This window comes from Diabrotica undecimpunctata, chromosome 1 (assembly GCF_040954645.1).
Source record: "Diabrotica undecimpunctata isolate CICGRU chromosome 1, icDiaUnde3, whole genome shotgun sequence".
NCBI lineage: Eukaryota > Metazoa > Arthropoda > Insecta > Coleoptera > Chrysomelidae > Diabrotica > Diabrotica undecimpunctata.
Window position 1 is genome coordinate 192767390 of NC_092803.1, and position 24878 is coordinate 192792267.

Consider the following 24878-nt stretch of genomic DNA (forward strand, 5'->3'; position numbering starts at 1 on the left):
AATTTTGCAGCTCGAAAGTTAGCGCAAAGAATGAAATAATCAGGAATTAAAAATCGAAACAGTTGTGTGTTTTCAGAATAGTTTTAGAAACGCGACTTTATAAAATACTTGTTTGATAAATTATTTGAAATTTATTTCTTATACAGAATGAAACAAAAAGGCTAGGAAAATACATTTTTTCTTTGGAAACACACAAATGGTGTATTTCAAGAATAAGATATATTGATTTCCAAACTATTTTTATATAAAATATTTAAAAGTGTTCTTTGAACTTATATGATGAAAAATAGGAAATAAATAACAGATTTCTATGGTATTTACACTCTAATTTAGATTTAGATTCCCATTTACGCATTAACTTAACCCTCCGTTAGTGGCTATTGGTGTCACACACCGTCGACAGAGTATTATACATTCGGGATTTACAAATAGCTGTTATTTTTCTATCGCCTCTTTTTGTACCTCTCCCTATAAACTAAACTCGTGTTATTGTATATTCTTACCTACCTGGGTACAGGTCTATAGTTATTTTCGGTGCAAGACTCTGTAGCGACTAACGGTGTAGCTATTACTTGTTGGCATAATTTGCAGATCAGGTAGATATTAAGCATCTTATTATTGCATTTATAATTACATAAAAGATTTGTTTACGAATTATCGTCATATTTCTACAAACACTCTTGATCTCAATGGGCCAAAAATATTGAAAAGTGAAGTGATAAAAGCTATAGATCAAACGAAAGATGGGAAAGTAACAGGATGCGATGAAATACCAGTCGAATTTTTAAAAGTTTTTAACGAGAACAACCTGAATGTAGTATTGGAACTGTTGAATAAGATATACGATACTGGTCAAATTCCATCGGACTGGTTGAAATCTACATTTGTGCATCTGCCCAAGAAATCGAATTCTATGACGTGTAGTGAATATCGCCTTATAAGTTTAATGAGTCACACCCTTAAAGTATTCTTGCGTATTATCCATTCCAAAATACAATCAAAATTAGAACACAGCATAAGTAAAACACAGTTCGGTTCTAGATGCGGTTTTGGAACTCGAGAGCCGCTCTTTGCCATACAAGTCTTGATTCAAAAATGTCTGCATCAACAAAAAGATATTTATGCTTGTTTTATCGACTATGAGAAAGCATTTGATACTATCAAACATGACAAACTCATAGAACTATTACATCGTACATGACTTGACACTAAGGACATCCAGATTATAAAAAATCTATATTGGAATCAAACAGACCACATGAAGAATGGACATATGCTGAGTGAAAACGTAACTATTTCGAGAGGGGTTAGACAGGGCTGTATTCTTTCGCCACTGCTTTTCAACCTGTACACGGAACAAATAATTCTAGAGGCACTGGAAGAGTACAACGAGAAAAGAGTACAATCAAGATTAATGGCGTACCAATAAGTAATTTTCGATATGCAGATAATACTTTTATACTGGCCGATAACATCGAAGATTTACAGATGATGCTAAATAGAGTAAATACAACTGGCAAATAATTTGGACTGAAGATCAATAGAAAGAAAACTAAATTTATGATGATCAGTAAAAAGAACATTCAACATATCGACCTGAATATTGAAGCCAAACGTATTGAAAGAGTACACCGATTTAAATATCTGGGATATACAGTAAATGATAAGTGGGACCCAGACGTAGAGATTAAGATCCGAATTGAAATAGCAAGATCCAAATTCATCAAAATGAGAAAGCTCTTAAGCAACCGCCACCTAAGCGTTAACCTTCGATGGCGCGCCACGAAATGCTACGTACTCTCTACGCTACTTTACGGAGTTGAAGGGTGGACTTTAACAACAGCAACTATAAAGAAGTTAGCGGCTCTAGAAATGTGGCTGTATCAACGAATTACTGAGAATACCTTGGACAGACAAAGTGACCAACACAGAGGTATTAAGACGAATGGGTAAAGAGGTGAAATTGTTAACAACTGTTAAAAGGAGGAAAGCGTCATACCTGGGCCATGTGTTCCGTAATGATTAGTACAGTCTGCTACAGCTTATCGTGGAAGGCAAGATTGAAGGTAGAAGAGGTTTGGGCAGAAAGAAGAAATCCTGGCTGAGAAACTTGAGAGAATGGTTTCAAATACCAGAAGCTGCGAACATAATACATGCGGCACAATACAGAGAAACCTATCGTTTGATGGTCGCCAACCTTCGGTAGAAGACGGCACATAAAAAAGAAGATTATTGCATTTCATCGGTAAGTTTTTGTATATTCTTATATTTATAGATGTTCTTTGAAGCCAAACAAAACCGATTATTGGAATTATGGGAAATAGTTCCTACCGACGATAAAAATTATTTTGACGATGAGAGAAGTGAAAACAAAATCGATCAAATGGAGGAAGGTGATGGCGGAAGTGAATCGGAACAAGATATGACAGACGAGGAAGAAGAAAGTGAAAGTAACACCTTAGCATCTATTGGAAAAGATGGAGTTGTCAGATGGAAAAGGAAAAAGCAAATAGTACGTTTGATGATGTCGAGATTACCTACACTTGAAGACTTGAAGATTCCCAGTGATATTTAAAAATATTTTGTGAATAACGTTATGTTAAACATGATTGTGGAAAGTACAAACAAATATATAGATTCAATAAGAAATAACTGTTATAATGGATGCAATGCTTTACAATCAATCACAATTCATCAAAAGTAGGAGTCGACCATATGGTAGACCATATGATAGATAATGTAGTAGACCAGCTCAATGCTAACTACAACTGTTCAAGAAGCACAAAACGTTCGGCAACGGTTTTCTATATTCTATATTCTCTACCATATTAAATATATCTGGCATCAATTCAGTGGTTATCATTAATGTAAACGATAAAAATGAGAAAAACGTGAAACGACGTGATTTTCGAAAAAAAGGGCCGTTCTGCATTTTGTACTATCAAAAAGAACAGGTGTACTCGCTTTTCATGCATAAAATGCAAAAAATTCATGTGAATTATGTCAGCTTTGTCTAAGTGACGCTACAACATACAATGTCTCACTTACTAAATCAAGTGACATGGTTAATTTATATTTTTGTTAAAAACCTGAGCTATTTTTTAAGTTAATCTATATTCCTCTTAACTAAAAATTACGAACTGTTTTTTCATTTCAAAGATTTGAAGATTCTTTTTTTAAATTTTATTTTATATTATAAATAACAATACATTGTTATACTAATGTTTTTCATTTACAATATTAAATATTTGTATGATTTTTATAGCAATAACTATTTTTTTAACCCTTTCGCCTTTCGAGTTTTTGTTTGCACAGATAAAAATAAGTTTTTCTCGAATTATTTTTTCAAAATTTGTTTCCTTAGGTATATGAAAAAAATAATGTCTTAAACAGCAGACATAAATAGTCAATGAATTAAATTATAAAATTTGTTGAAGAATGAAAATACAGTAAAAAATAAAACAAAGTAAGTATGTAACATAAAAGGTAAGTATTTCCTTTACATGGAAATTTACAAAACAGCGATCTATTTGGAGGCACAAATGCACCTTACATTTAGTGCAAGTCCATCTAGACTTGCGTTTGCAGCCAACATTCTTGCACCGTCCAGTAAGGAACACCCCGGGGTACTCAGGCATATGGTTTATTTTGTCTAATTGTACTGCTGCAAGAGGCCCTACTTTAATCCTAGTTCGACTCAGTCGAACAGGGCATCATCTTTTGAAGGCCTTCCCACTTTCTTCTTGGAAATGTCATTGCCCTGCTTGATGAGCACCTCACCTAACTCCATTCTGAAGTGCAATAAGTCTAGCTGTTGTTTTCGTTGGGCGACCAACCAATCTTTTCTGTACTCCAACCAAGAATTTACAATTGCCATATCCACCCCATGCAATATCATTCTCAGTGTCCATTTTTTGGAGCGAATTTTTGTTCGGTATAATGATATAAGAGTGTCAGCTTTGTCGACTCCGCCCTCTTTCAAATTTCAGCTCTTTCAAATTGGTTGGTGAGAAATGGGTATTATTATTCTGAAGAGCATGAATATTGCTACAATCGACCATCTTTTTGAATAAGTTTTCTGTAAAATATTTCATGAAATAGTCTACTGGATACATTTCATTCTCAAGCGAAAGGTTTTGAGCCGATTGTTCTTTAAAAAACATACGTCTAGTTTGGAACTTGACGTCTTGCATCCATATGATCTCATTTCTTTGGGATATATCCATATTTTGATAAATATATTTAAACTCTTCAGAATCTGAAGTTGGAGGTTCCTCATCCATAATGCTTTCCTCGATAACATCATGGAACTCGTCTGCTTGTGCCATTATATCCTCCATATCATCAGGTAAAGGAGCTCCAATTTCTCTTCGCATTACAATATCTTTATCTTCATCGCTACAATCGCTTTCAAGCCCTTCTATATCAGAAAGGCCTTTTCTAGCTCTTCGAAAGTTGATTTTCGGTTAAATATTTCTTCTTGACATGATTTTCTGAAACAAATAAAATATCTTTAAAAAATTAAACTTTCCTTTTATTCAATTGTCTACAATTGGAGAAACCTGTTATAGTCACTTCAAAAAATATATGACAAAAATATTTATATACATCTAATAATACAATACTTGTACTCAAAATAAAAACATAAAATCGACTGGATGACCAATAATTTTTGATATATTTATCGAATTACGAGAGCTTACCTGATAAGAACATGTAACACAGTAACCACCATGTAAACAGCTGTTATAAATTGTTACATCTCTATGCTAGAAGTCACTGTAAACTAGGCAATACTTATTACAAAATGTCTGTGGATGTATAAGATATCACATAATTGAGGGGCTGAGAGGAAAAGTGGTACAAGTGACATTTTGTATAAAAGTGAGATATGTGCATGAGTGGCTAGAGGATGTTGAGATTTATTAATATAAAAATGGTACAAGTACAAAACACACTACAGTACGGACATCTGTATGTGAGAAGTAAAAGCTCTCACCAATTTCTGGTAATGGTTTTCTGTATAAGTGGCCCAAGGTTACATGTCCCACTTTTGTTCTAAACCTTATGTAGTTGTTTGTGACAGCCACGTTTTAAAAGTGTGCAGGAATATTAATACAATTTGTGAAATAGCCTTAAAATAATGCAAGGTAAGTCTTCAATGCGTTTTATATTTTTTCAATTGTTATTTTATAGGGTTATTTTATTTATCTATGTCTTCAAAAAGTAGTAGTTGAAAGAAACTTATAGCATAACCTTAAAATGTTTCTTTTTTGTTTCAGAATCTGACAGTTATTCGGAATATGACGATTCAGAAGAGGACAGAAACTATAGTCCAATAGAAGAAAGTAGTAGCGATAGTAATTATGATCTACAAAACATTGCAGATGTTCATTTAAACAAGTCATTAAAGAAAAAGGGCAAAAAACGTTTGAGATATAGCGATGTAGATAAGAGGCAAGTAAGAAAACGAAAAAGAAATGCAGGTCAGGAATACGTAGGCTATAAAAACAAGTTAGTAAAAGCAAGAAGTTTGCAAAATTATATACATACTTGCAGATTTCAGTGTCAAAAATTCACCGATGAAGAAAGACAGGAAATATTTAACCAATTCTGGGGTCTAGGAAATTGGAATCTGCAGAATGCATTCATTACGTCTTGTACAGAGATCGCTTTGCCCAAACGACGACGTACAGAAGCTGTTACTAATAAAGGAAAGAGCGTTACTATCAAACTAAAAAATATGAGAGTTTGCAAAATGTTTTTCTTAAACACTTTGGATATCAGCAATGGACGTTATTCGAGAATTTTAAATGGGATATCTGACGTTGGAATCACCGCTGTTGATAAAAGAGGAAGAGCTCCATGTCCTAATAAACTATCACAGGATGTAATTGATAAGGTAAAACGACATATTGATATGTTTCCAAAATATACCAGCCATTACACCAGACATTACAATCCCCGTAGACGGTACCTTCCTTCATTTTTGACCATAAGAAAAATGTATAAATGTTACCTAGAGCATTGTCAAGAAAATAACGAAGCTCCTGTCAAGGAATGGTTCTACAGGAGAGTGTTTAATACCGAATTTAATCTAAGTTTTCATCATCCCTTGTCCGATACTTGTAATAAGTGCGATAAGTTCGAAACATCAATAAAATCGTGCACAAGTGAGTCAGATAAAAAGAAAATAATGTGCGAGAGAGAGCTTCATCACCGAAAAGCCGAATCGGGAATACAAGCCAAAAAAAGAGGCAAAAATAGTGGCTGAAACTTCAAGGAATGAAGAAGTGGTATCAGTTTGTTTCGATCTACAAAAAACTTTACCTACACCAGCACTTACAACCAACAAAGTGTTTTATATGCGAGTATTATGGACATATAATTTTGGAGTCCATAATTTGGGCAAGAAATGTGCTTCAATGTATATGTGGGATGAATCGGTAGCATCCAGAGGCTCTATGGAAGTTTCTTCATGTCTTTGGAAATTTATTGCTGGTCTTAATCAAAATACACGACATCTTATTGCATTTAGTGATTCTTGTTCGGGACAAAATAAGAATAAAAATATTGTGAAATTTTTTATGTATGTGGTTAAAGAAACTCAGCTAGAAATAATAGACCACAAATTCCTTGAACCGGGACATACCTTCATGGAATGCGATGAAGATTTCGGAGTCATTGAAAAGTACAAAAAGCAAGTACCTTATATTTTTGTACCCAGTGAGTGGATGAATGCTGTGAGAAACAGTTCTAAGAAGTTTAAATGTGAAGAAATGAAGATGGAGCACTTCATTTCACTCGAAAACTTCAACGAGTACGTGCAGGAAAATATTAAAAAGGATGATGAGAATAATCAGATAAAATGGAGAGAAATAAAATGGATTCGGTTTGAGAATAAAGACCCATTTACTATGAAATTCAAGTACACTCTCAATGAAGAGACTGAATTTATAACTGATAACTGTATGAAGAGGATGCGTGGAAGACCACCTCAGAATATTAGTCTTAGCCAACTGAATAGTTCACCCATGAGTCTGAAGTATGAAAAATGGAAGAATTTACAAGACCTACTATGCTTTGTGCCACCAATTTACCATCAATTTTACAATCAGCTCAATCACACTGCGAAGAAGGGAAAACAAGGTCAGAAAAAGAAGCCAATGCAACCTGAAGAAAGAAAAGAGAAGGACAATGAAGATGACGATGAGGTAGACGACAATGATAAAATACTTTTGAGCGACTATGATGATGAGGAAGATATTTAGCTCAGTTGGTAGCACGTCTATATAATATCATTTCGTTATTATTTTTATGCATTTTTTGTTCCTGTATTTTTGTGCAATATACATTTTGTTTTCGTATCTAATGTAGCTTCTTAAATAAATGTTCAAAAAATTACGTGTATTTCTTTTATAAAAGATATTATTTATTTATTTACTCATGGTAATATTTACTTGTACCATTTTTACTCTAAACAACAAAAATGGTACATGTACATTTTGTAAAAAATGTTTCAAAAAAACTAAATGTATATGATTGTAAAAACTGCACATGAAAACATTAAGAACTTACTAATAATAATATCTTGATTAGATTTTAAAATTTTGTTTGGTCTTTTTGTGCCACTACTCAAACTTTAACTCTCATTTTCTCAAAACTATCTAAATGTCACTTGTACCACTTTTCCTCTCAGCCCCTCAATTGTAAAACGAAGCCAATTTTGCGTATGGCAGATACTTGAAAATTATGTGTACAATTGTAGACGCCATGAGCGAAAGGGTTACTTATCGGCCTCAGACACCGTAACGACTCTTGATGCTCAGTTTTTTCTAGCGACTAACGGAGGGTTAATAATTCTGACTATTAAAAATATTTTAGACTGATAATAATTATTAATATGAACCTATTCAAGAATCGTTTATTAAAACTAAAATAGCTTCTGAAAGTTATTAAGAAAATATTCTTTTTTTAATGTATTTCTTTCTCAATTTGTTTCAAAATAGGGAGATTCATACAGACTTTTTATCCGAGTTTATCGACGTTTATCTTAGTTTATTTGATTTCAATATCAGCATTATCTAGCCTGTTGTAAGTCTTTTTTTTTCTATTTTCAGCTGATTCAAGTAAAGTTACTTTCGAGTTAAAAAAGTAACCTAATTTCTTTAGACCTAATTTATAATAATACAATATTATAAGAATAAAAACCAAAACTCATGACAGGATAGTTGACCATTTTGCGCAACTAATATAGTAGCACCATAGCAAGGTATATCATCTTCTTCTTGTTGTGGTTCCTTCTCCTATTGGAGGTTGGCTACCATCCCAGCTATCCGTACCTTATTGGCGGCTGCTCAGATAAGATCTACTTAGCTGCAACTATACTACTCTCTTAGGTTTCTTGGCTAGGAAATTCTTCGTCTTCCTGTGGATCTTTTACCCTTGATTTTTCTTTGCATTATGAGCCTTAATATCTCATATTTCGCACCTCTGGTAATGTAGCCTAAATATTCGAGCTTTCTTGATTATTAGTTTTGTTGGTACCTAAATAATACATAGTTATGATTTTGAAAATTTGTTTGTTTGATCATGGTCACTTTATATCTAACCTAGAACATTAATTTGGTCGCTAAGTTATCTCTTGCAAATATACTTGATATTACATGTTGCTACTTTCAACGTATAATTCTAAATGCGTAGAGATTTCTCTGGCTTATGATTAGAAAGATCCTGTGATTCCTTCTAGCAGATCTTGTATTCCGTGGTCTTTAGATAGTAAGTTTTTTTACATTATTTGACATATTTGCTATTCATGACTCTACTAGGGCTACTTTACGAGTCTTTAATGCATTTTTATGCTGTTGACCTGAGTTTATCCGCCTTTGAGATCGATTTTCCCATCTCAGTATAAAAGATTGCCCTGCGTCTTACCAAACCGTATGCCCGAAGCCCTTAATCAGTCAATGGGAGATTTTTTATGCCGAAAAGTACTCAATGAAATTTTCGCCATATCTGTCAAGCAAACAAGCAGTTTAATTGAGCCCAGCCTGAGAGACTTGCACACTCCTTAAAATGACTATCGGGTGTTACAATTAACTGGGAGGATAAGGATTAATTCGTGTAAACACGAACCAATCTACTGCTACCCAATGATCCAGGCTATTTCTTTTCCCCTATAGCACTCTGATGCGCAATAGGGGCTTTTTATCTGAAAATTGCTTATCGTGTGGAAGTCCTGAGTACAAAAACTCCAACCTGATATCCTATCCCGGTCAATGCAGGCTAGCTAGGTGACTCGACGCTCCAGAATGTGAGCCCTTCTTGCCCGCGTTTTGGGTTTTGTAATTTTATTAATTTTTTTTTTCGTGACCGAAGCCGTTTTTTTGGCTTTTTTACTCAAACTCACTTTAGCCTACAGACCAATGCAGTTGACCGGTGTTTGGCACGTAGAGCCGTAAGTGAGAGTTAGGTGTCTAATGAGGACAATTTATCAAGAAGTGTCTCCCATCTATGATGCTCGTTATGGTCGTTAAAACAAAAGGTACTACCTCTATAACACAACTTTACACCTCTTTTATAACCAATATTTATATTTACAATCCATACGTAAATTAATAGTTACATAAACCGAATTGAGCCAATGACGGAAAGAAGACAACTTCTAGCGCAAAACAAACGGTATACTCAAGCATACAGAGAACTTAATGAAATAATTAGAAAAGAACTAAAACGCGATATACAAAAATGGAACGAGAACTTAATAGAGCAAGTCATTGAAAACAACAGAGGCTTAAAATGTCTAAGACCCACACTGAGATTTCAAAAAATCATCAAAATTAAAGATTCCAACAATAAGGAAGAGAAGGACAAATATAAAATAACAAATGTTATCGAAGACTTCTACACATCCTTGTACAGCTCGAAAGTCCAGCCTAATAAAACAACAAAGGAAAACGTCAAAAGAAAAATAAAAAACATGGGATCAGGAGTACTACCAAATATAAAGGAATTCGAAATAGAAAGAGCTTTAAAAGAGCTAAAAAATAATAAAGCTGCAGGACACGACGGTATAATTGCCGAGCTCTTGAAAACAAGCAAGACATTAACAATCCCTGTACTAACAGACCTATTTAATTGATGTCTCCATAATAGCAAGATCCCTAAAGACTGGAACGAGAGTCTAGTAATACTACTACACAAAAAAAGGGGACAAATGTGATCTACAGAATTATAGACCTATGTCGTTGCTAAGTCAAGTATACAAACTATTTATGAGAATTAGGTTAACCTACAAAATGGACAATTACCAACCGGTTGAACAGGCTGGCTTCCGCAAAGGATATAGTACATCAGACCATCTACTAACAATGAGAACATTGATAGAGAAGGCAAATGAATACCAACTACCCGTATTTCTTGCCTTCGTCGACTATGATAGTATTGAGATGTGAGCCATAGAACAAGCTATTAATAATTGTAAAATAGATTCGAGCTATAGGCAACTAATACATAATATATATAAAAATGCAACTATGATAGTACAGCTAGACGATAATACAAATCCCATCCCCATTGAGAGAGAAATGAGACAAGGAGACGTAACATCGCCAAAGCTTTTTAACCTAGCCCAAGAAGACGTCTTCAAAACTACAAATTGGACAACCTATGGCATTAACGTTAATGGCAACAAGTTAAACCACCTCAGATTCGCTGACGATATAGTGATTATAGCGAGCACATTCGAGGAACTGCAAATTATGATGGGGGAACTAGCAGCCAGCTCCCAATACGTCGGCCTAAAAATGAATATGAAAAAAATAAAAAATAATGACAAACACAGATGACCCCAGACGTATAACTATAAATGGCAGTGAGATAAAACAAATCCAGAAATATATCTACCTTGGCCAAATCCTGAGACTTGACAAAGAGAACCAAAGTGCGGAAATTACTAGAAGAGCAAGACTAGCATGGGCAGAATTTGGAAAACTTACTTGGATACTTAAGAACCGCAAAATACCCCAATACTTGAGGAGCAAAGTGTTCAACCAATGCATCCTTCCTATCATGACATATAGATGTCAAACCTGGACCCTAACCAAGGCAAACATAAATAAACTAGCCACAGCACAAAGAACAATTGAAAGAGGAATGTTAGGTATACGACTCTCAGATAAAAAGAGGAACGACTGGGTAAGATCCAAAATAAAAGTAGAGGACATAGCAACAAAAATTGCCAAACTTAAGTGGAGCTTCGTGGGTTACACTGCTAGGCAAAAAGACCAACGTTGGAATACTACAATACAACATTGGAGACCTTACGAAAGTAAACGACCAAGAGGAAGACCACAGATGAAATGGGTTAATGGTAATATATGGCTCAGGATAAAGACCGATGGAAGGAGTTGGGAGAGGCCTATATCCAAACATGGACGACAGAAGGCTAAGAAGAAGAAGAAGAAACCAAATTGACAGCTCTGCCATTCTAGTGTTATATCATATTCATATTCATAATCATATTCCAGTCTAGCATATATCAATTAGCTCTCTAGTAACATAGATTATATTTTTTTTTTTTCAAAACAAAAAAAAACTTTATATCATTTTTAATAAAATTAAATTTTAAAAACAGTTTCTAAGTTGGAAGTTCAAACATCAAGTAATACGTTTCTAATTATATTTATGGTGAAATCGTAAAAAATATAACAAAAAACTAAATTAAAAAATGAACATCTATAAATTATTTTAGTTTTATCAAAACGTAAATCTGTAATGTTTCATTTTGTTGCACAATATATATTTTCCATTATTAAATATATTCCGGAAATTTAGCCAAAGAGTACAATTTGCAAATTTGAATATTGTGTAATAATTATAATGTCAACGTAATCAATCATTTCGGTACATTTCGGTTGACAGCATAGGTAATTACATTCGAAGACCCTTTATAAAAGAGTACAAAATTTGATAAATCAATTTATCAACACAAGCGCAAATAGAAGAATCAACAGTGTAGACTATTTTTAACAATATAACAGGTATGTTGTAAAATTTGTGCATAATATCTAGTGATTTACTACAAAGATTTTTCTTTTTCTACCCTACAGTATTCCATCCAATTATGGTAAGAGATCTTTTCTTGTCTCCAACCAGCGTCGCTGTCATTAATCTTTTACCAGCAAGTTCTTGATATTGTCACTATATCTCATTGGAGAGACATTTTCCTTTTACTTTGGATTACTATGCCAATATATAATTTGTTATTTCATCTTTTAAAAATTTGTAAATTCTTTATAAAAACAAAGTATTAAAAAAAAACAATCAGCCATCCCTAATGCTCTAGGAACAAGGAGGACACTATTTTCCATGAGAGTATTGTTACAAAAAGCTGTGATTTTCGTAAAAACATACAAAAAAAAGTTTAATGCAACTTAATAGTAAAATTAAGATAGAATATAAAAATATGGAATGGAGTCATAGACGTTGAAAAAGATTGATACCAAAAAATTAGAGGCATTTGAACTGTGGATGTATCGCAGAATCCTGAGAATATCATGGACCGAGAGAGTCACAAATGTCGAGGTCTTGAGAAGAATAAATAAAGAAAAGGAAGTCATATTTACGATCAAAAAACGAAAACTGCAATACTTGGGACACATTACAAGAGGCGAAAGATATGAACTGCTTCGAATAATTATGCAAGGGAAAATAGCAGGAAAAAGGTCCATAGGAAGAAGACGAAACTCCTGGCTAAAGAATCTACGGGAATGGTATAGCTGTAGCAGCAACGAATTGTTTCGGTCAGCAGTTTCGAAAATACGTATAGCCCTGATGATCGCCAACCTTCGGAACGAAGATGGCACTTGAAGAAGAAGATAAAAATATAGTAAAATACGCGTATAAAATGAAAGGCAACCATTTATACGTATTTATGACAATTGCCTGTCTTTAGTACGGTACCTACATATAAGTTAAAAAAGGAGCATGTTAAGTTGGAAAAGAATCAGTACTAGAGAAATGCTACTAATTTGTGGCAATACTGTTAGAATACTCTGCGGTTTCCAGAGCAACAACTAGCACATCCACAGAGAAAGATAGTTATACTATCTTTCTTAGTCTTATGACTAACTATCAAGTTAGTCATACTTTTGATTAAATTGTTAGGTTGTTGGATTATTTGGAAAAAACAACAAAAGCCATTATCAATAAAACCTCTCTTCCTATCGACATAAAACAATCTCTAATTGCTCGGCAACAGAAAGGAATATCCATCGATGGAGAAAGATTAAACCATCTACGTTTTGCGGACGATATCGTGCTTCTGTCAGATAATCTGGGAGAGATCAAAGACATGCTCCAAGAACTGAATTACATACTACAAGAAACTGGGCTGGAGATAAATTTCGAGAAAACCAAAATGATGACCAATATGGTTCCCAGCGAAGAGATACAGATCAATAACAACAAGGTAGAATTAATCGATAAATACACATACTTGGGTCATGAAATCAGAATAACCAGAGACAACCAAACCTGCGAGCTAAATAGACGAATCACGTTGGGATGGGCGGCATATGGAAGGATGAGAGACATTTTTAAAACAAATACTCCAATTCACCTGAAAAGGAAGGCATTTAACCAATGCATCCTACCAGTCTTGACCTACGGAGCAGAGACCCTAACTTTAACGAAAGCTACTGCCAAAAAACTGAGGGTAACACAAAGGCGAATGGAGAGATCAATGCTGGGTCTGACCTTGAAAGATCGCGTGAGAAATGAGGAGATACGCCGACGAACTGGCGTTGACGATATTATACTGCGAATCAATAAACAAAAGTGGAGGTGGGCTGGACATGTTGCTAGAATGGAAGACGGAAGATGGACGAAGAGATTGTTGGAGTGGAGACCAAGAGCCGACAAGCGAAGTCGAGGCAGACCACCTACCCGATGGACCGACGACCTAAGGAGAATAGAAACAAACTGGATTGCAGCAGCTAGAGATAGAGAGAACTGGAGATGTTTGGAGAAGGCCTATATCCAACAATGGATGTGAAAACGGGGCTGGATGATGATGAATTGCTCGGGAAAAATTTTCCAGGACACCTCGAATATATGATATACCCAAAATCCACAAACCCGTTATTCCTCTACGTCCCATTTTCAGTATATAAAATTGCCTTACTTTGGCAGTACAAAGTGTCCAAGTACAAGTACTTGGCCAAAACTCTACCTCTTGCCAAAAATTCATCCTTTATCAAATTCTTTTCATTTTATCGAACTTCTTAAACAATACCCTATCTCACCGTCAGGCATTTTAGTAGGTTTCGATTACGTTTCACTTTTTACAAACATTCCTATAAACAAAACTTTAACCATTCTTCTAAAATGAATTCTTTAGATAAATAAATGGTGCCTTAATGGGCTCCCCACTATTTCCAATAATTGCCTATGTCTCTATGGAAGCCTTTGATACCCGAGTACTATATACATAAATACTCAAACCCACATGTTGACTACGATATGTTGACGATACATTCGTCATTTGGCCCCATGGTAGGGATGCTTTGGTCTCGTTTCAAACCCAGCTGAATGGTATAAATCATAGTAAACCGCCAAAATGGTTACTGCGAGAATCACATCAACAGGAGCAATAGGAGCATCCACAAACATCAATCTCATACTAAAAAAAGACTCAGACCCTCATCACACAAAAACTTTTTTCCTTACGTCAAAGGTGTCACTGGCAAAATCGATAAAATTCTTAAATCAAAAGGAATAAAGATAATATTTACCCCCAAACAAAAGCTGTTATCTGTTGTCCGACCTATCATAGACAATATTCCAAATAAACAACACGGAACATGAAATTCCTTATGTAGACTGCCCTCGATCTTATATTCTTCTTCTTTAGGTACCGTCTTCTCTAAGGAGGTTGGTAATCATCACAGCTATTTTCACTTTTGAGATTGCAGCTCTGAACAAGTCGACAGAACTGCAATTATACCACTTTCTCAGATTGTTGAGCCAGTAGATGCGTCTTCTTCCAATAATTCGTTTTCCCTGCATTATGGTTTGTAGCAACACATATTTATCCCCTCTCATAACGTGGCGAGATATTGTAACTTTCTTATCTTAATCGTATTCATGATTTCCATTTCCTTTGTCATCTTTCTGAGGACTTCAACATTTGTTATTCGGTCTACCCAACTTATTTTTAATATTCTTCGGTAAGTCCACATCTCGAATGCTTTAAGTCGATCTTATATAGGCTAAAAAAATTGTAAAATCTGTAATAGGATTTAGAAACATTCCATTTTTGTTCGCAATTCCGATTCAATTTTAGTTCTAATCCAACACCATCTTTATACAGGTCACAAAGTTGATTTTGAAAATTCTACAATCATAGCCTCTATCCGCTTCTATAAACCAACAATTATCCGAGAAGCCATGGAATTTGAAAAAGGCCAAATTGCCTCAATAAAAGAGATGACGGTATACAGTTGTCTTCGACATGGAGATATCCCATAAAGAAAATATCATCTGCCCCACCCGCCAATCAAAATTCCATTTTCTAAAATGTTTGCGCCAACTTCCACGCTAATCCCCACGCGATTCCACGCCCCATTTATTACGCTAAGACCCACACCAACCTCCACCCAAACCACATCACCATCGACGATATAAATGAACCGTCCTCTGTTCCCAGTAGCAGTAACGCATTAGTTAATGATCAGTGTAAGAATGTCTGGAAACTCGGGAGACTGGGACCTCGGAAGCTCTGAACAAGACATTAAAGAGGATGTCAAAACCTCGGCGCAATGACAATCGACGTGGTTCATCTCGGAAGACTGTTGAGTTTAATATATTACAAGTTTAAAGCTTACAAGAATATTAATTCTTGTAAGCTTGCTTGCTATTGCTCTGATAGAATAAAAAGCCACATATAGTGGTGTTTGGAGCACAAAATAGTCAAACCTTTCTTGTTAAAATCGGTATTATTAGATCGATATAACGATCGAAGTTATTTCAGTGTGGTCTTTATCTCGTAACAAAATACTTTTGTGCTCCAAACGACATAATATAGGGCTTTTATGTCATCAGAGCAATAGCTCTGCAACAATTTTTTGCCAAAAGCTACTAATATTTGGACCTTTCGACAGCGCAGAAGACAGATTTATTAAATTGTTTAGTTCTTCGAAATCAAAGCAGGTGGCTTCGCTTTGCGCTAACAACTAACGTAAAATTATCTTTTTCCCTTGTTGCGAGCTATGCCAATACTTGCTTCCTTTATTTTACTATTAACTCACATTAACCTTTTTATTACTCTTTGAAACATTCTAAACGTTTGGCATTCCTTTCCTAAGGTAGTTGTAGCTTCCTTCGTTGATTAGTTAGTTGTTGCTCTGAAAACCTCAGAGTCTTTTAACAATGTTGCCACAACTTGGCCGCACTGCTTCTGTAGGGATCCTTCTTTAAAGTTGATATTCTTTAATTCCTACTTAATCGCACCGTAGTGATGACGATCAAATAGTCAGAAATACGTATTTACGGTTGCCTTCCATCTTATCTACATATTTTATTATTTTTTCCCTTATTGCGAGTTATGCCGATACTTTTTAAATATAACTATAATTTTATACAACAAAAAGAAACAGTTAACTCTTTTATACCAAAATTATACAAATTTTATATAGAACTACAAAAATTGTTGCAACTGTCACAACCTAACTCTGCTTTGCAACACAATTAAGTTCTGTGGTGAGTTGTTTCTCATCATATATTTTTCATCAGTAATTTCTTATCATCTATTTGATATATGCTGGAAATGTCATAAATGATGAGTTTTATATGACTAAACGTTTGAAATATTTGAAATACTTTTGCAAAATTAAACTTAAAACATGATTGACATTGAGTACTAACTTTTAAAAACCACGTAGCTTGATATCATAAAAATTTAAGATAGTGAGTTGATATGGCAATATGCTCAGAAAGAAGTCGCCACTCCTGTTGATTCCTGGCAACTTCCCTCCATCTTTTGACCCTTAGAATCTGTAGGTCTTCTTTCACATCATCAATCCATCTCGTTCGTGGTTTTCCTCTACTTCTTGTGCCATCTGGTTTTAAAAATGTTAATCTCTTCGTGTATTTATGATCTGGCATCCTAGCAATGTGTCCAGCCCATCTAAGTCTCTGCACTTTAATGAATTTCACAATATCTGGATCGGTGTATAACTGATATAGTTCAAAGTTGTATCTTCGCCGCCTAAGCCCATTTTCGTTTACGGCCTCAAAAATGTTTTTCTTAAGCTCTTTAGTCCCATATATTAAAGGCGGTCTTAATAAAGTCTTATATATATTAAGCTTTACTGCACGTTTTATATTTTTATTTTTTAAATGTTTCTGGACGTAACTGTTCTATTTGCTATTGCTATACGTCTTTTTATTTCGTCGCTTGTCATTTTTGTTGCGTTTACTAGTGATTCCCAGTTTTAAAGCATTATTAATATCAAGGAACGTAGAGTTTTCTCCTTTAATTCTAACGCATGAGCTTATGTTTTGCATTGTTAGTTGGGTCAACTTAACTAATTTAGGTGGGAACTTAAAGTCTATCATTGTATTATATAATGCAGTTTTTTTCACACTGTTATAGGCTGCTTTGAGGTCAAAAAAGAGATGATATGTATCTATGTTATATTCTAGCGACTTTTCTGGAATCTGCCTATGTGCTTGAATTTGACGTACAGTTGACTTTCCAGCCGTAAATCCGCATTGATATTGACCAACAATATCCTTTATAAAATGTTTAAGTCTTTCAAATAATACATTGCCAAAGATTTTATATGCAGATGCAAACAGAGTAATGCCTCTATAGTTCTTACATGCCAGTTGATTACCCTTTTTATGCAACGGACAATGCAACGGATTTGCACAAAGTAAGTCAAGAAATAACAGAAAAATACTTAAAACCTGAAAGAACAAATAAAAAGGAATGGATGACGGAGGAGATTCTATGTATGATGGAAGACAGAAGAAACGCTAAAGATAATAAGAATTACTACAACAACATAAATAACGAAATAAAAAGGGCTATTAAAATAGCAAAAGAAAATTGGTTTAGCTCGAAGTGTACAGAGATAGAGTCATTACAACAAAAACATGATTCATTTAACCTCCATAAAAAGATTAAAGAAGCGGCAGGCTTATATAAACACAAGAACACTGGATTCCTGACAGATAATCAGGGAAACATAGTACTGGAAATAGAGCATAAAAGAGATATTTGGATCAAATACGTGGAAAAAACTTTTGAAGATATACGAAGTAACACTGGTATTACAACAAACACCAATTGCGAATCTGGACCACCATTTACAGTCGAAGAAGTAAAATATGCCATCAAAAGCACCAAAGATGGTAAAGCAGTAGGCCCTGATAATTTTCACTCAGAATTCTTAAAACTTATGGACTATGATGGCATAAAATGGTTGACAAATATATTTAACAGTATATATGATACGGGCGTGGTTCCCCAAGAGTGGTTAGTGTCAACTTTTATAAATCTTCCAAAAAAACCCAATGCGAGAAAGTGCGAAGACTATAGAATTATAAGCCTTATGAGCCATTTACTTAAAACATTTCTAAAGGTCATCCACAAAAGAATATATACAAAATGTGAGGAACAACTAACAAGAACACAATTCGGATTTCGTGATGCTCTGGGAACACGGGAGGCCCTTTTTGCTGTACAGGTGCTATTTCAGAGATGCAGGGATGTGAATTGTGATATATACGTATGCTTTATAGATTACCAGAAGGCATTTGACAGAGTAAAACATGACAAATTAATGACTCTAATGCAAGAAATTGGAATTGACAACAAAGATCTTAGAATTATCAGAAACATTTACTACAATCAAACGGCCAAAATCAAAATAGAAGACCAGTTAACTGATAAAATTGCAATAGAACGTGGAGTACGACAGGGCTGTATTTTGTCTCCATTGTTGTTCAATATTTATTCTGAATGGGTATTTAAGGAAGCTTTAGACGGTTGTGCGAAAGGAATACTAATAAACGGTGAATGGTTGAATAACATTAGATATGCAGATGACACTATAGTTTTTGCCGATAATCTGAATGACTTACAGATATTAACAAATCGCATAACAGAAGTCAGCAACAGATACGGACTAGCTCTTAACATAAAGAAAACCAAATTTATGACAATTAGTAAAAAACCAATACTAAACGCTCAACTTACAATCAACCAACAGAATATCGAAAGAGTCGAGCAATATACATATCTAGGCACCAATTTAAATAGCCAATGGGACCACTCAACAGAAATTAAACAGCGAATAATAAAAGCAAAAGCAGCATTCGTTAGAATGAGAACTATTTTCAACAGTCGAGACATATCATTAAAAACAAAATGCCGTCTATTGAACTGCTACATATTCACAGTTCTGCTCTACGGAATGGAAGCATGGACACTGACTGTTGCATCTATGAATCGGCTCGAAGCTTTCGAAATGTGGTGTTATAGGCGCATCTTACGTATATCCTGGGTTGACAGAGTTACTAATGTGGAGGTCCTGCGTAGAATGGGGAAAGAATGTGAAATTCTCATGACCGTCAAAACTAAAAAGTTGGAATATCTAGGTCATGTAATGAGAAACCAAGAACGTTACGGCCTTCTCCAGCTGATTCTCCAAGGGAAAGTAAATGGTAAGAGAGGACCGGGAAGAAGACGCATTTCCTGGCTTCAAAATTTGCGAAAGTGGTATAACACTACTACCACTGAACTGTTCCGCGCTGCAATAAGCAAAGTGAAGATAGCCGTGATGATCGCCAACGTCCGGAACGGATAGGCACTTTAAGAAGAAGAAGAAGATGCAACGGACATATTATTCGAAACCGTACAGGAATTAGAGATACTCTTTCAGATAGAATACAAGGAAGGCAATTACAATGGTATGGTCACGTGATGAGAATGGAGGAGGAGCGGTGGCCAAAGAAAGCCTTAATGTATGTTCCGCCAGAAAGAAGGAAAAGGGGAAGACCACCAAATTCCTGGAGAAGGGAAATTACAAAAACAATGCAATCTAGAGGCTTAGAAGAGGGAGATTGGAGAGATAGGAAAAGATGGAGGCTGAAATGCAGGAATCGGCAATCGCATTCTGCCCAATAAGTACTATTAGTTTATGGATTGTATATAGATGAAAAAGGTCCTCAACTTCAAAGATCTCGGTAGTTGAATAACTAAAGATCTAGATCCAGACATAGAGATACGTAGCAGAATTGAGCAAGCCAAAACAGCTTTTACTAATATGATAACCTTGCTAAGCAACAGCAACCTTAACTTAACGCTTTGATATGGCTTTGTAAAATATTACATTTACTCCATACTGCTATATGGTGTTGAAACCTAGAGCATAAAGGCCAATGTGATGATCCAATTGGAGGCTTTTAAACGGTGGGTATTAAGAAGACTACTTAAAATTCCCTAAACAGATCACACAACAAATGTTAAAGTATTAAATCGAATGGGCACAAAATGAAATTAGCTGCCAACAATAAAAAAAGAAAAACTGCTTATCTGGGTCATATATTTCGAAATTCCAAGTACCAGTTCTTAAAGCTTATTATGAAATGGAAGATAAAAGGAAAACGGGGCATTGGAGGAAAGAAATACTCATGGCTTAAAAACATAAGGGATTGGACAAACCTCAAGACCCATGCATTCTTTAGAACCACACAAGACCCATAGCAGTATGCCAGAATTGTCGTCAACATCCACTAATAAGGGCACCATAAGAAGAAGAAGTTTATGGATTGCTGCAAAAAGTTGATCACCACATTTTTTATACAATTCCGAACAGATTTCATCGATTCCTGGGACTTTATTGTCTTTGAGTTTTAAGATGGGTTTTGACATTTCTTTTTCTGTTGGGTCTTTACTGTCTAGTTTTTGTTGTAGATTTTATTAATTGTCTATGATTTTTGTAATCTCCATCAATATCGTTTATATTTAGATGTTCGCTGAAATGTTGTGCCCGTCTGTTTTTATCATGCAGAATTTCACCGTTAGTGTCTTTAAAAATTTTTAATCATGGTTTAAATTTTCGATGGCTATTATTTAAGGCTTTGTAGTGTTTCCTCGTTCCATCATTTAACGAATAAACTTTGTATCTCATTGATAATGTTCTGTTCGTATTCCCTCTTTTTACGTCGATTGATATGTTTTTCTTCTCTTCTTAGACGTCTATACGTCAATGATTTTTTTTTTCTGACTTGGTTTTGTCCAATATTTCAACCGATTTCTGTAGCACAATATCTCGTATATTTGCCCATACTTGGTTAATGTCTTCTTTTTCTTCTTTTAAGGTTTTTGTCCTTGTTTGATCTTCTATTGCAGTGACTTAGCGGTCTATAGAATAGTGTTTAAAACTATAAAATTTAAAACTACGACCAGACTGTAGATTTTCACTTGAATTATTTCGTGTTTTTTTATGAATATTTCTTTTCATACCTTTCTTCAATCATCAAAATTACTTTCCAAAAAATCTCATTACAGTAAGTCTTCTAGGAAATAAAATGTTCTTTCACTCTTTTTCCAATATCTTTTATTCTTATAAAATATTGAACAAAAACAAACTCCGTCCAAATTGGAAGTTTTTAGCCGCTAAATTATCTCCCGCTAACAATGACTTAGTCATCAGCTCCCCATCTTTTGTTCTGTTGTTTTTTCCCTTCAAGACCACAGCAACCGCCATTAGTTTGATTACAGTGGATGTTTTGTGGAAACGGCGTTGTGCGGTGGGAAAATAGCACGGGAAAATAAGAAAAAAACCAACTGAAACAGTTTGCAAGTCATAACTCAGTATTAGAGGATATAAAAAGTAAGAGGATTTGTAACGTAAAATCGGTAAAAATGTAAATGTTTTGGTTTTAATTTTTAACGTTGCTAATCTTTATTTCGTTTAAATATTTCTGTTTTTGCAGGTGTATTGAGCTAATAAACTACCGTAAAGCTTTTTTGCTTATTTTTTACTACAATCTTTTATTTATGTAGTTTTGTTTTGAATATCAGGATCATTCTAAGAAAAACAAATTTCAACTTGTCTTCAACCTTCTAGTCACATATTGCTTATTTTTTATTTAAAGAATGACGTTACATCTACCCTATGGTTACAAGGTGCTGCAAAGATTTTTTTAGTCTAACAAAAAGAACAAAACTGTTTTTCTAAAGTAATTTTTGACGCTAAATCCAAATCCTTTGAGCTTTTTGTTTGATCACTTACAGTTTTTTTGGTTATTGCTATATCATGATATGTATGTTGAAAATTTTTCTACTAATATCTAGTATAATATCTACTACTACTACTACTAATATAATATCTACTCTACAAGCAAATTTGGTATTGTATATAAAAATCAATGGCTATTAAAACATAAAAAAAATTCGGAGATATACCCCATTAACAAACTGCTGCACTGTACAAGTTCTGTATGAAAGGAAATAAATAATAAGTAATAAATGGTATATTTTCTTTTTTGTATTGATCACAAAACTTTCTATTACTCGGGTAATAATGATCCGGTTCATCGTAACGGGGTTGGAGTAATTTTAGAAGACAAATATAACAATGCCGTCACAAACTTTGTGCCATTTTCAGAAACTTGGTATACTGACGTAGAAAAACTTATAAAGATGACCAAAAAACGAAACCTAACATTTATCTTAGGTGACTTTAATGCTAAGTTAGGTAGAGGAAAAGTTTCTGGATTGATCGGAGACTTCGGACTTGGAGCAAAGAACGACAGGGGAGAGAGAATGACCGAATTCTGCCAACAACACAACATGGTAGCGACAAATACATGGTTTAAATTACACCCTCGCAGATTTTACAGTTGGACTTCACCACAACACAATGAAAACAGAGTAATCCGTAACCAAATAGATTACATATTGGTCAACAAAAGATATCACAATGCAATCATCAGTGCAAAAACATATCCTGGAACTGACATAAATTCCGATCATAATCCTGTTGTTGCAAAAGTTCGCGCAAGATGGAAACTAATAAAGAAACAAAAACCTCAACACCAACTATTAGACATCCAATTATTAAAAACCTACACCATACATCAGACAGTAAATAAAGAATTAAACAAAAATTTAGGAAATATCGACCATAATAGAATTAGCGAGTACGATGACATAAACGTTCTGTGGAAAACTATTAAAGAACAAATGAACAATGTAACGGAAAAACATCTAAAAGTAACACCTAGAAATAACAAACAGGAATGGATGACAGAAGAGATTTTACAATTAATGAACAAACGAAAAGAATCTAAAGGAAAAAATGACAAGGATGGAGAATACAAACGACTAAATAGAATAATTCGAAAAAAAAAATATCCGAAGCAAAAGAGAAATGGCTGGAAACAAAATGCGTGGAAATAGAAGAACTACAACAAAGGCACGATCTTTTTAATTTACATAAAAAGGTAAAAGAGTTTACAGCGACTACCAAGAGAACGACATTTCACACCATGCTGAACACGGATGGCAAACTGCTAGAATCAACTGAAGATTAACTGAAAGAATGGGAAAACTACATTAAAATTCTTTTTCACGACATACCAAGAACCAAGATTGGAAAATAACAACGAAGGGCCAACAATTCTAAAATCTGAAATCATAAATGCAATTCATCATCTTAAAACAAATAAAAGCCCAGGTCCAGACGGAATATACCCAGAAACGTTAAAATTAATCAGCGAAGAAAATATCGAAATATTTGTCCTTTTATTCAATCGCATTTATGATACAGGTAAAATACCCCAAGATTGGCTGGAGTCAATATTCATCCCACTACCAAAAAAGCCAAACCCACAACACTGCAATGAGTTCCGTCTGATAAGCCTTATGAGTCATGCAGTAAAAGTCCTACTAAAAATCGTACATAATCGTATCTATAGAAAGTGCGAAACAATCATCGGAGACGATCAGTTTGGATTCAGAGCCGGCATGGGAACGAGAGAAGCCCTGTTCAGTTTACTAGTTCTCGCCCAAAAATGCTACGACCAACAGAAAGATATATTTATATGCTTTATAGATTTCGAAAAAGCATTTGATCGACCTACTATTAGAACGTTTGCAAGAAGTCGGTTTAGATGGAAAAGACATCAAATTATTAAAAAACTTATACTGGAACCAAAACGCCAGAGTTAGGATCGAAGGTTCCACATCCGCAGAAGTAGAAATAAGGAGAAGAGTTAGACAAGGATGTGTTCTATCGCCTCTGCTGTTTCTTTACTCCGTGGTTTCTATTTAAAGAAGCATTGGAGGATTCCAAGGATGGAGTCAATGTGAATGGCGTAAATATCAACAGTATCAGATACGCCGATGATACAGTGTTAATTGCGGATTCCGACTTAGGTCTACAACGACTCATCGACAAGACCAACTCGACCTGTGTGCAATTTGATATGAAAAAAACACTAAAAAAACCAAAGTGGTGTCAATCCGAAAAAACCAAAACGTACCTCAACCTTGCACAATAAATGGGCACATTTTGGAACAGGTCAATAGATTGACCTGTTGGATGGATAGCAGCCTAAATCCTGATCTAGAAATAAGATAGAGAATAAAACAGGCCAGAAAATCTTTCGAAAAAATAAAAAAACTGCTTTGTGATTCTCGAATAAAACTCGAAATTCGACTACGTTTATCAAAATGCTACGTCTGGTCGACTCTTCTATATGCAGTTGAAACGTGAACCCTAAAACATCAACCGTAAATAAATTGGAGGCCTTTGAAATGTGGATCTACCGGAGAATACTCAAAATTTCATGGACAT

At 34.6% G+C, this 24878-nt stretch overlaps 1 protein-coding gene across 1 annotated transcript in view; it reads left to right on the forward strand.

The window, feature by feature from the left end:
* LOC140441931 (uncharacterized) overlaps nucleotides 1–24878 on the forward strand; it is a 293137-nt gene that overhangs the window by 221711 nt on the left and 46548 nt on the right. The window lies entirely within an intron of this gene.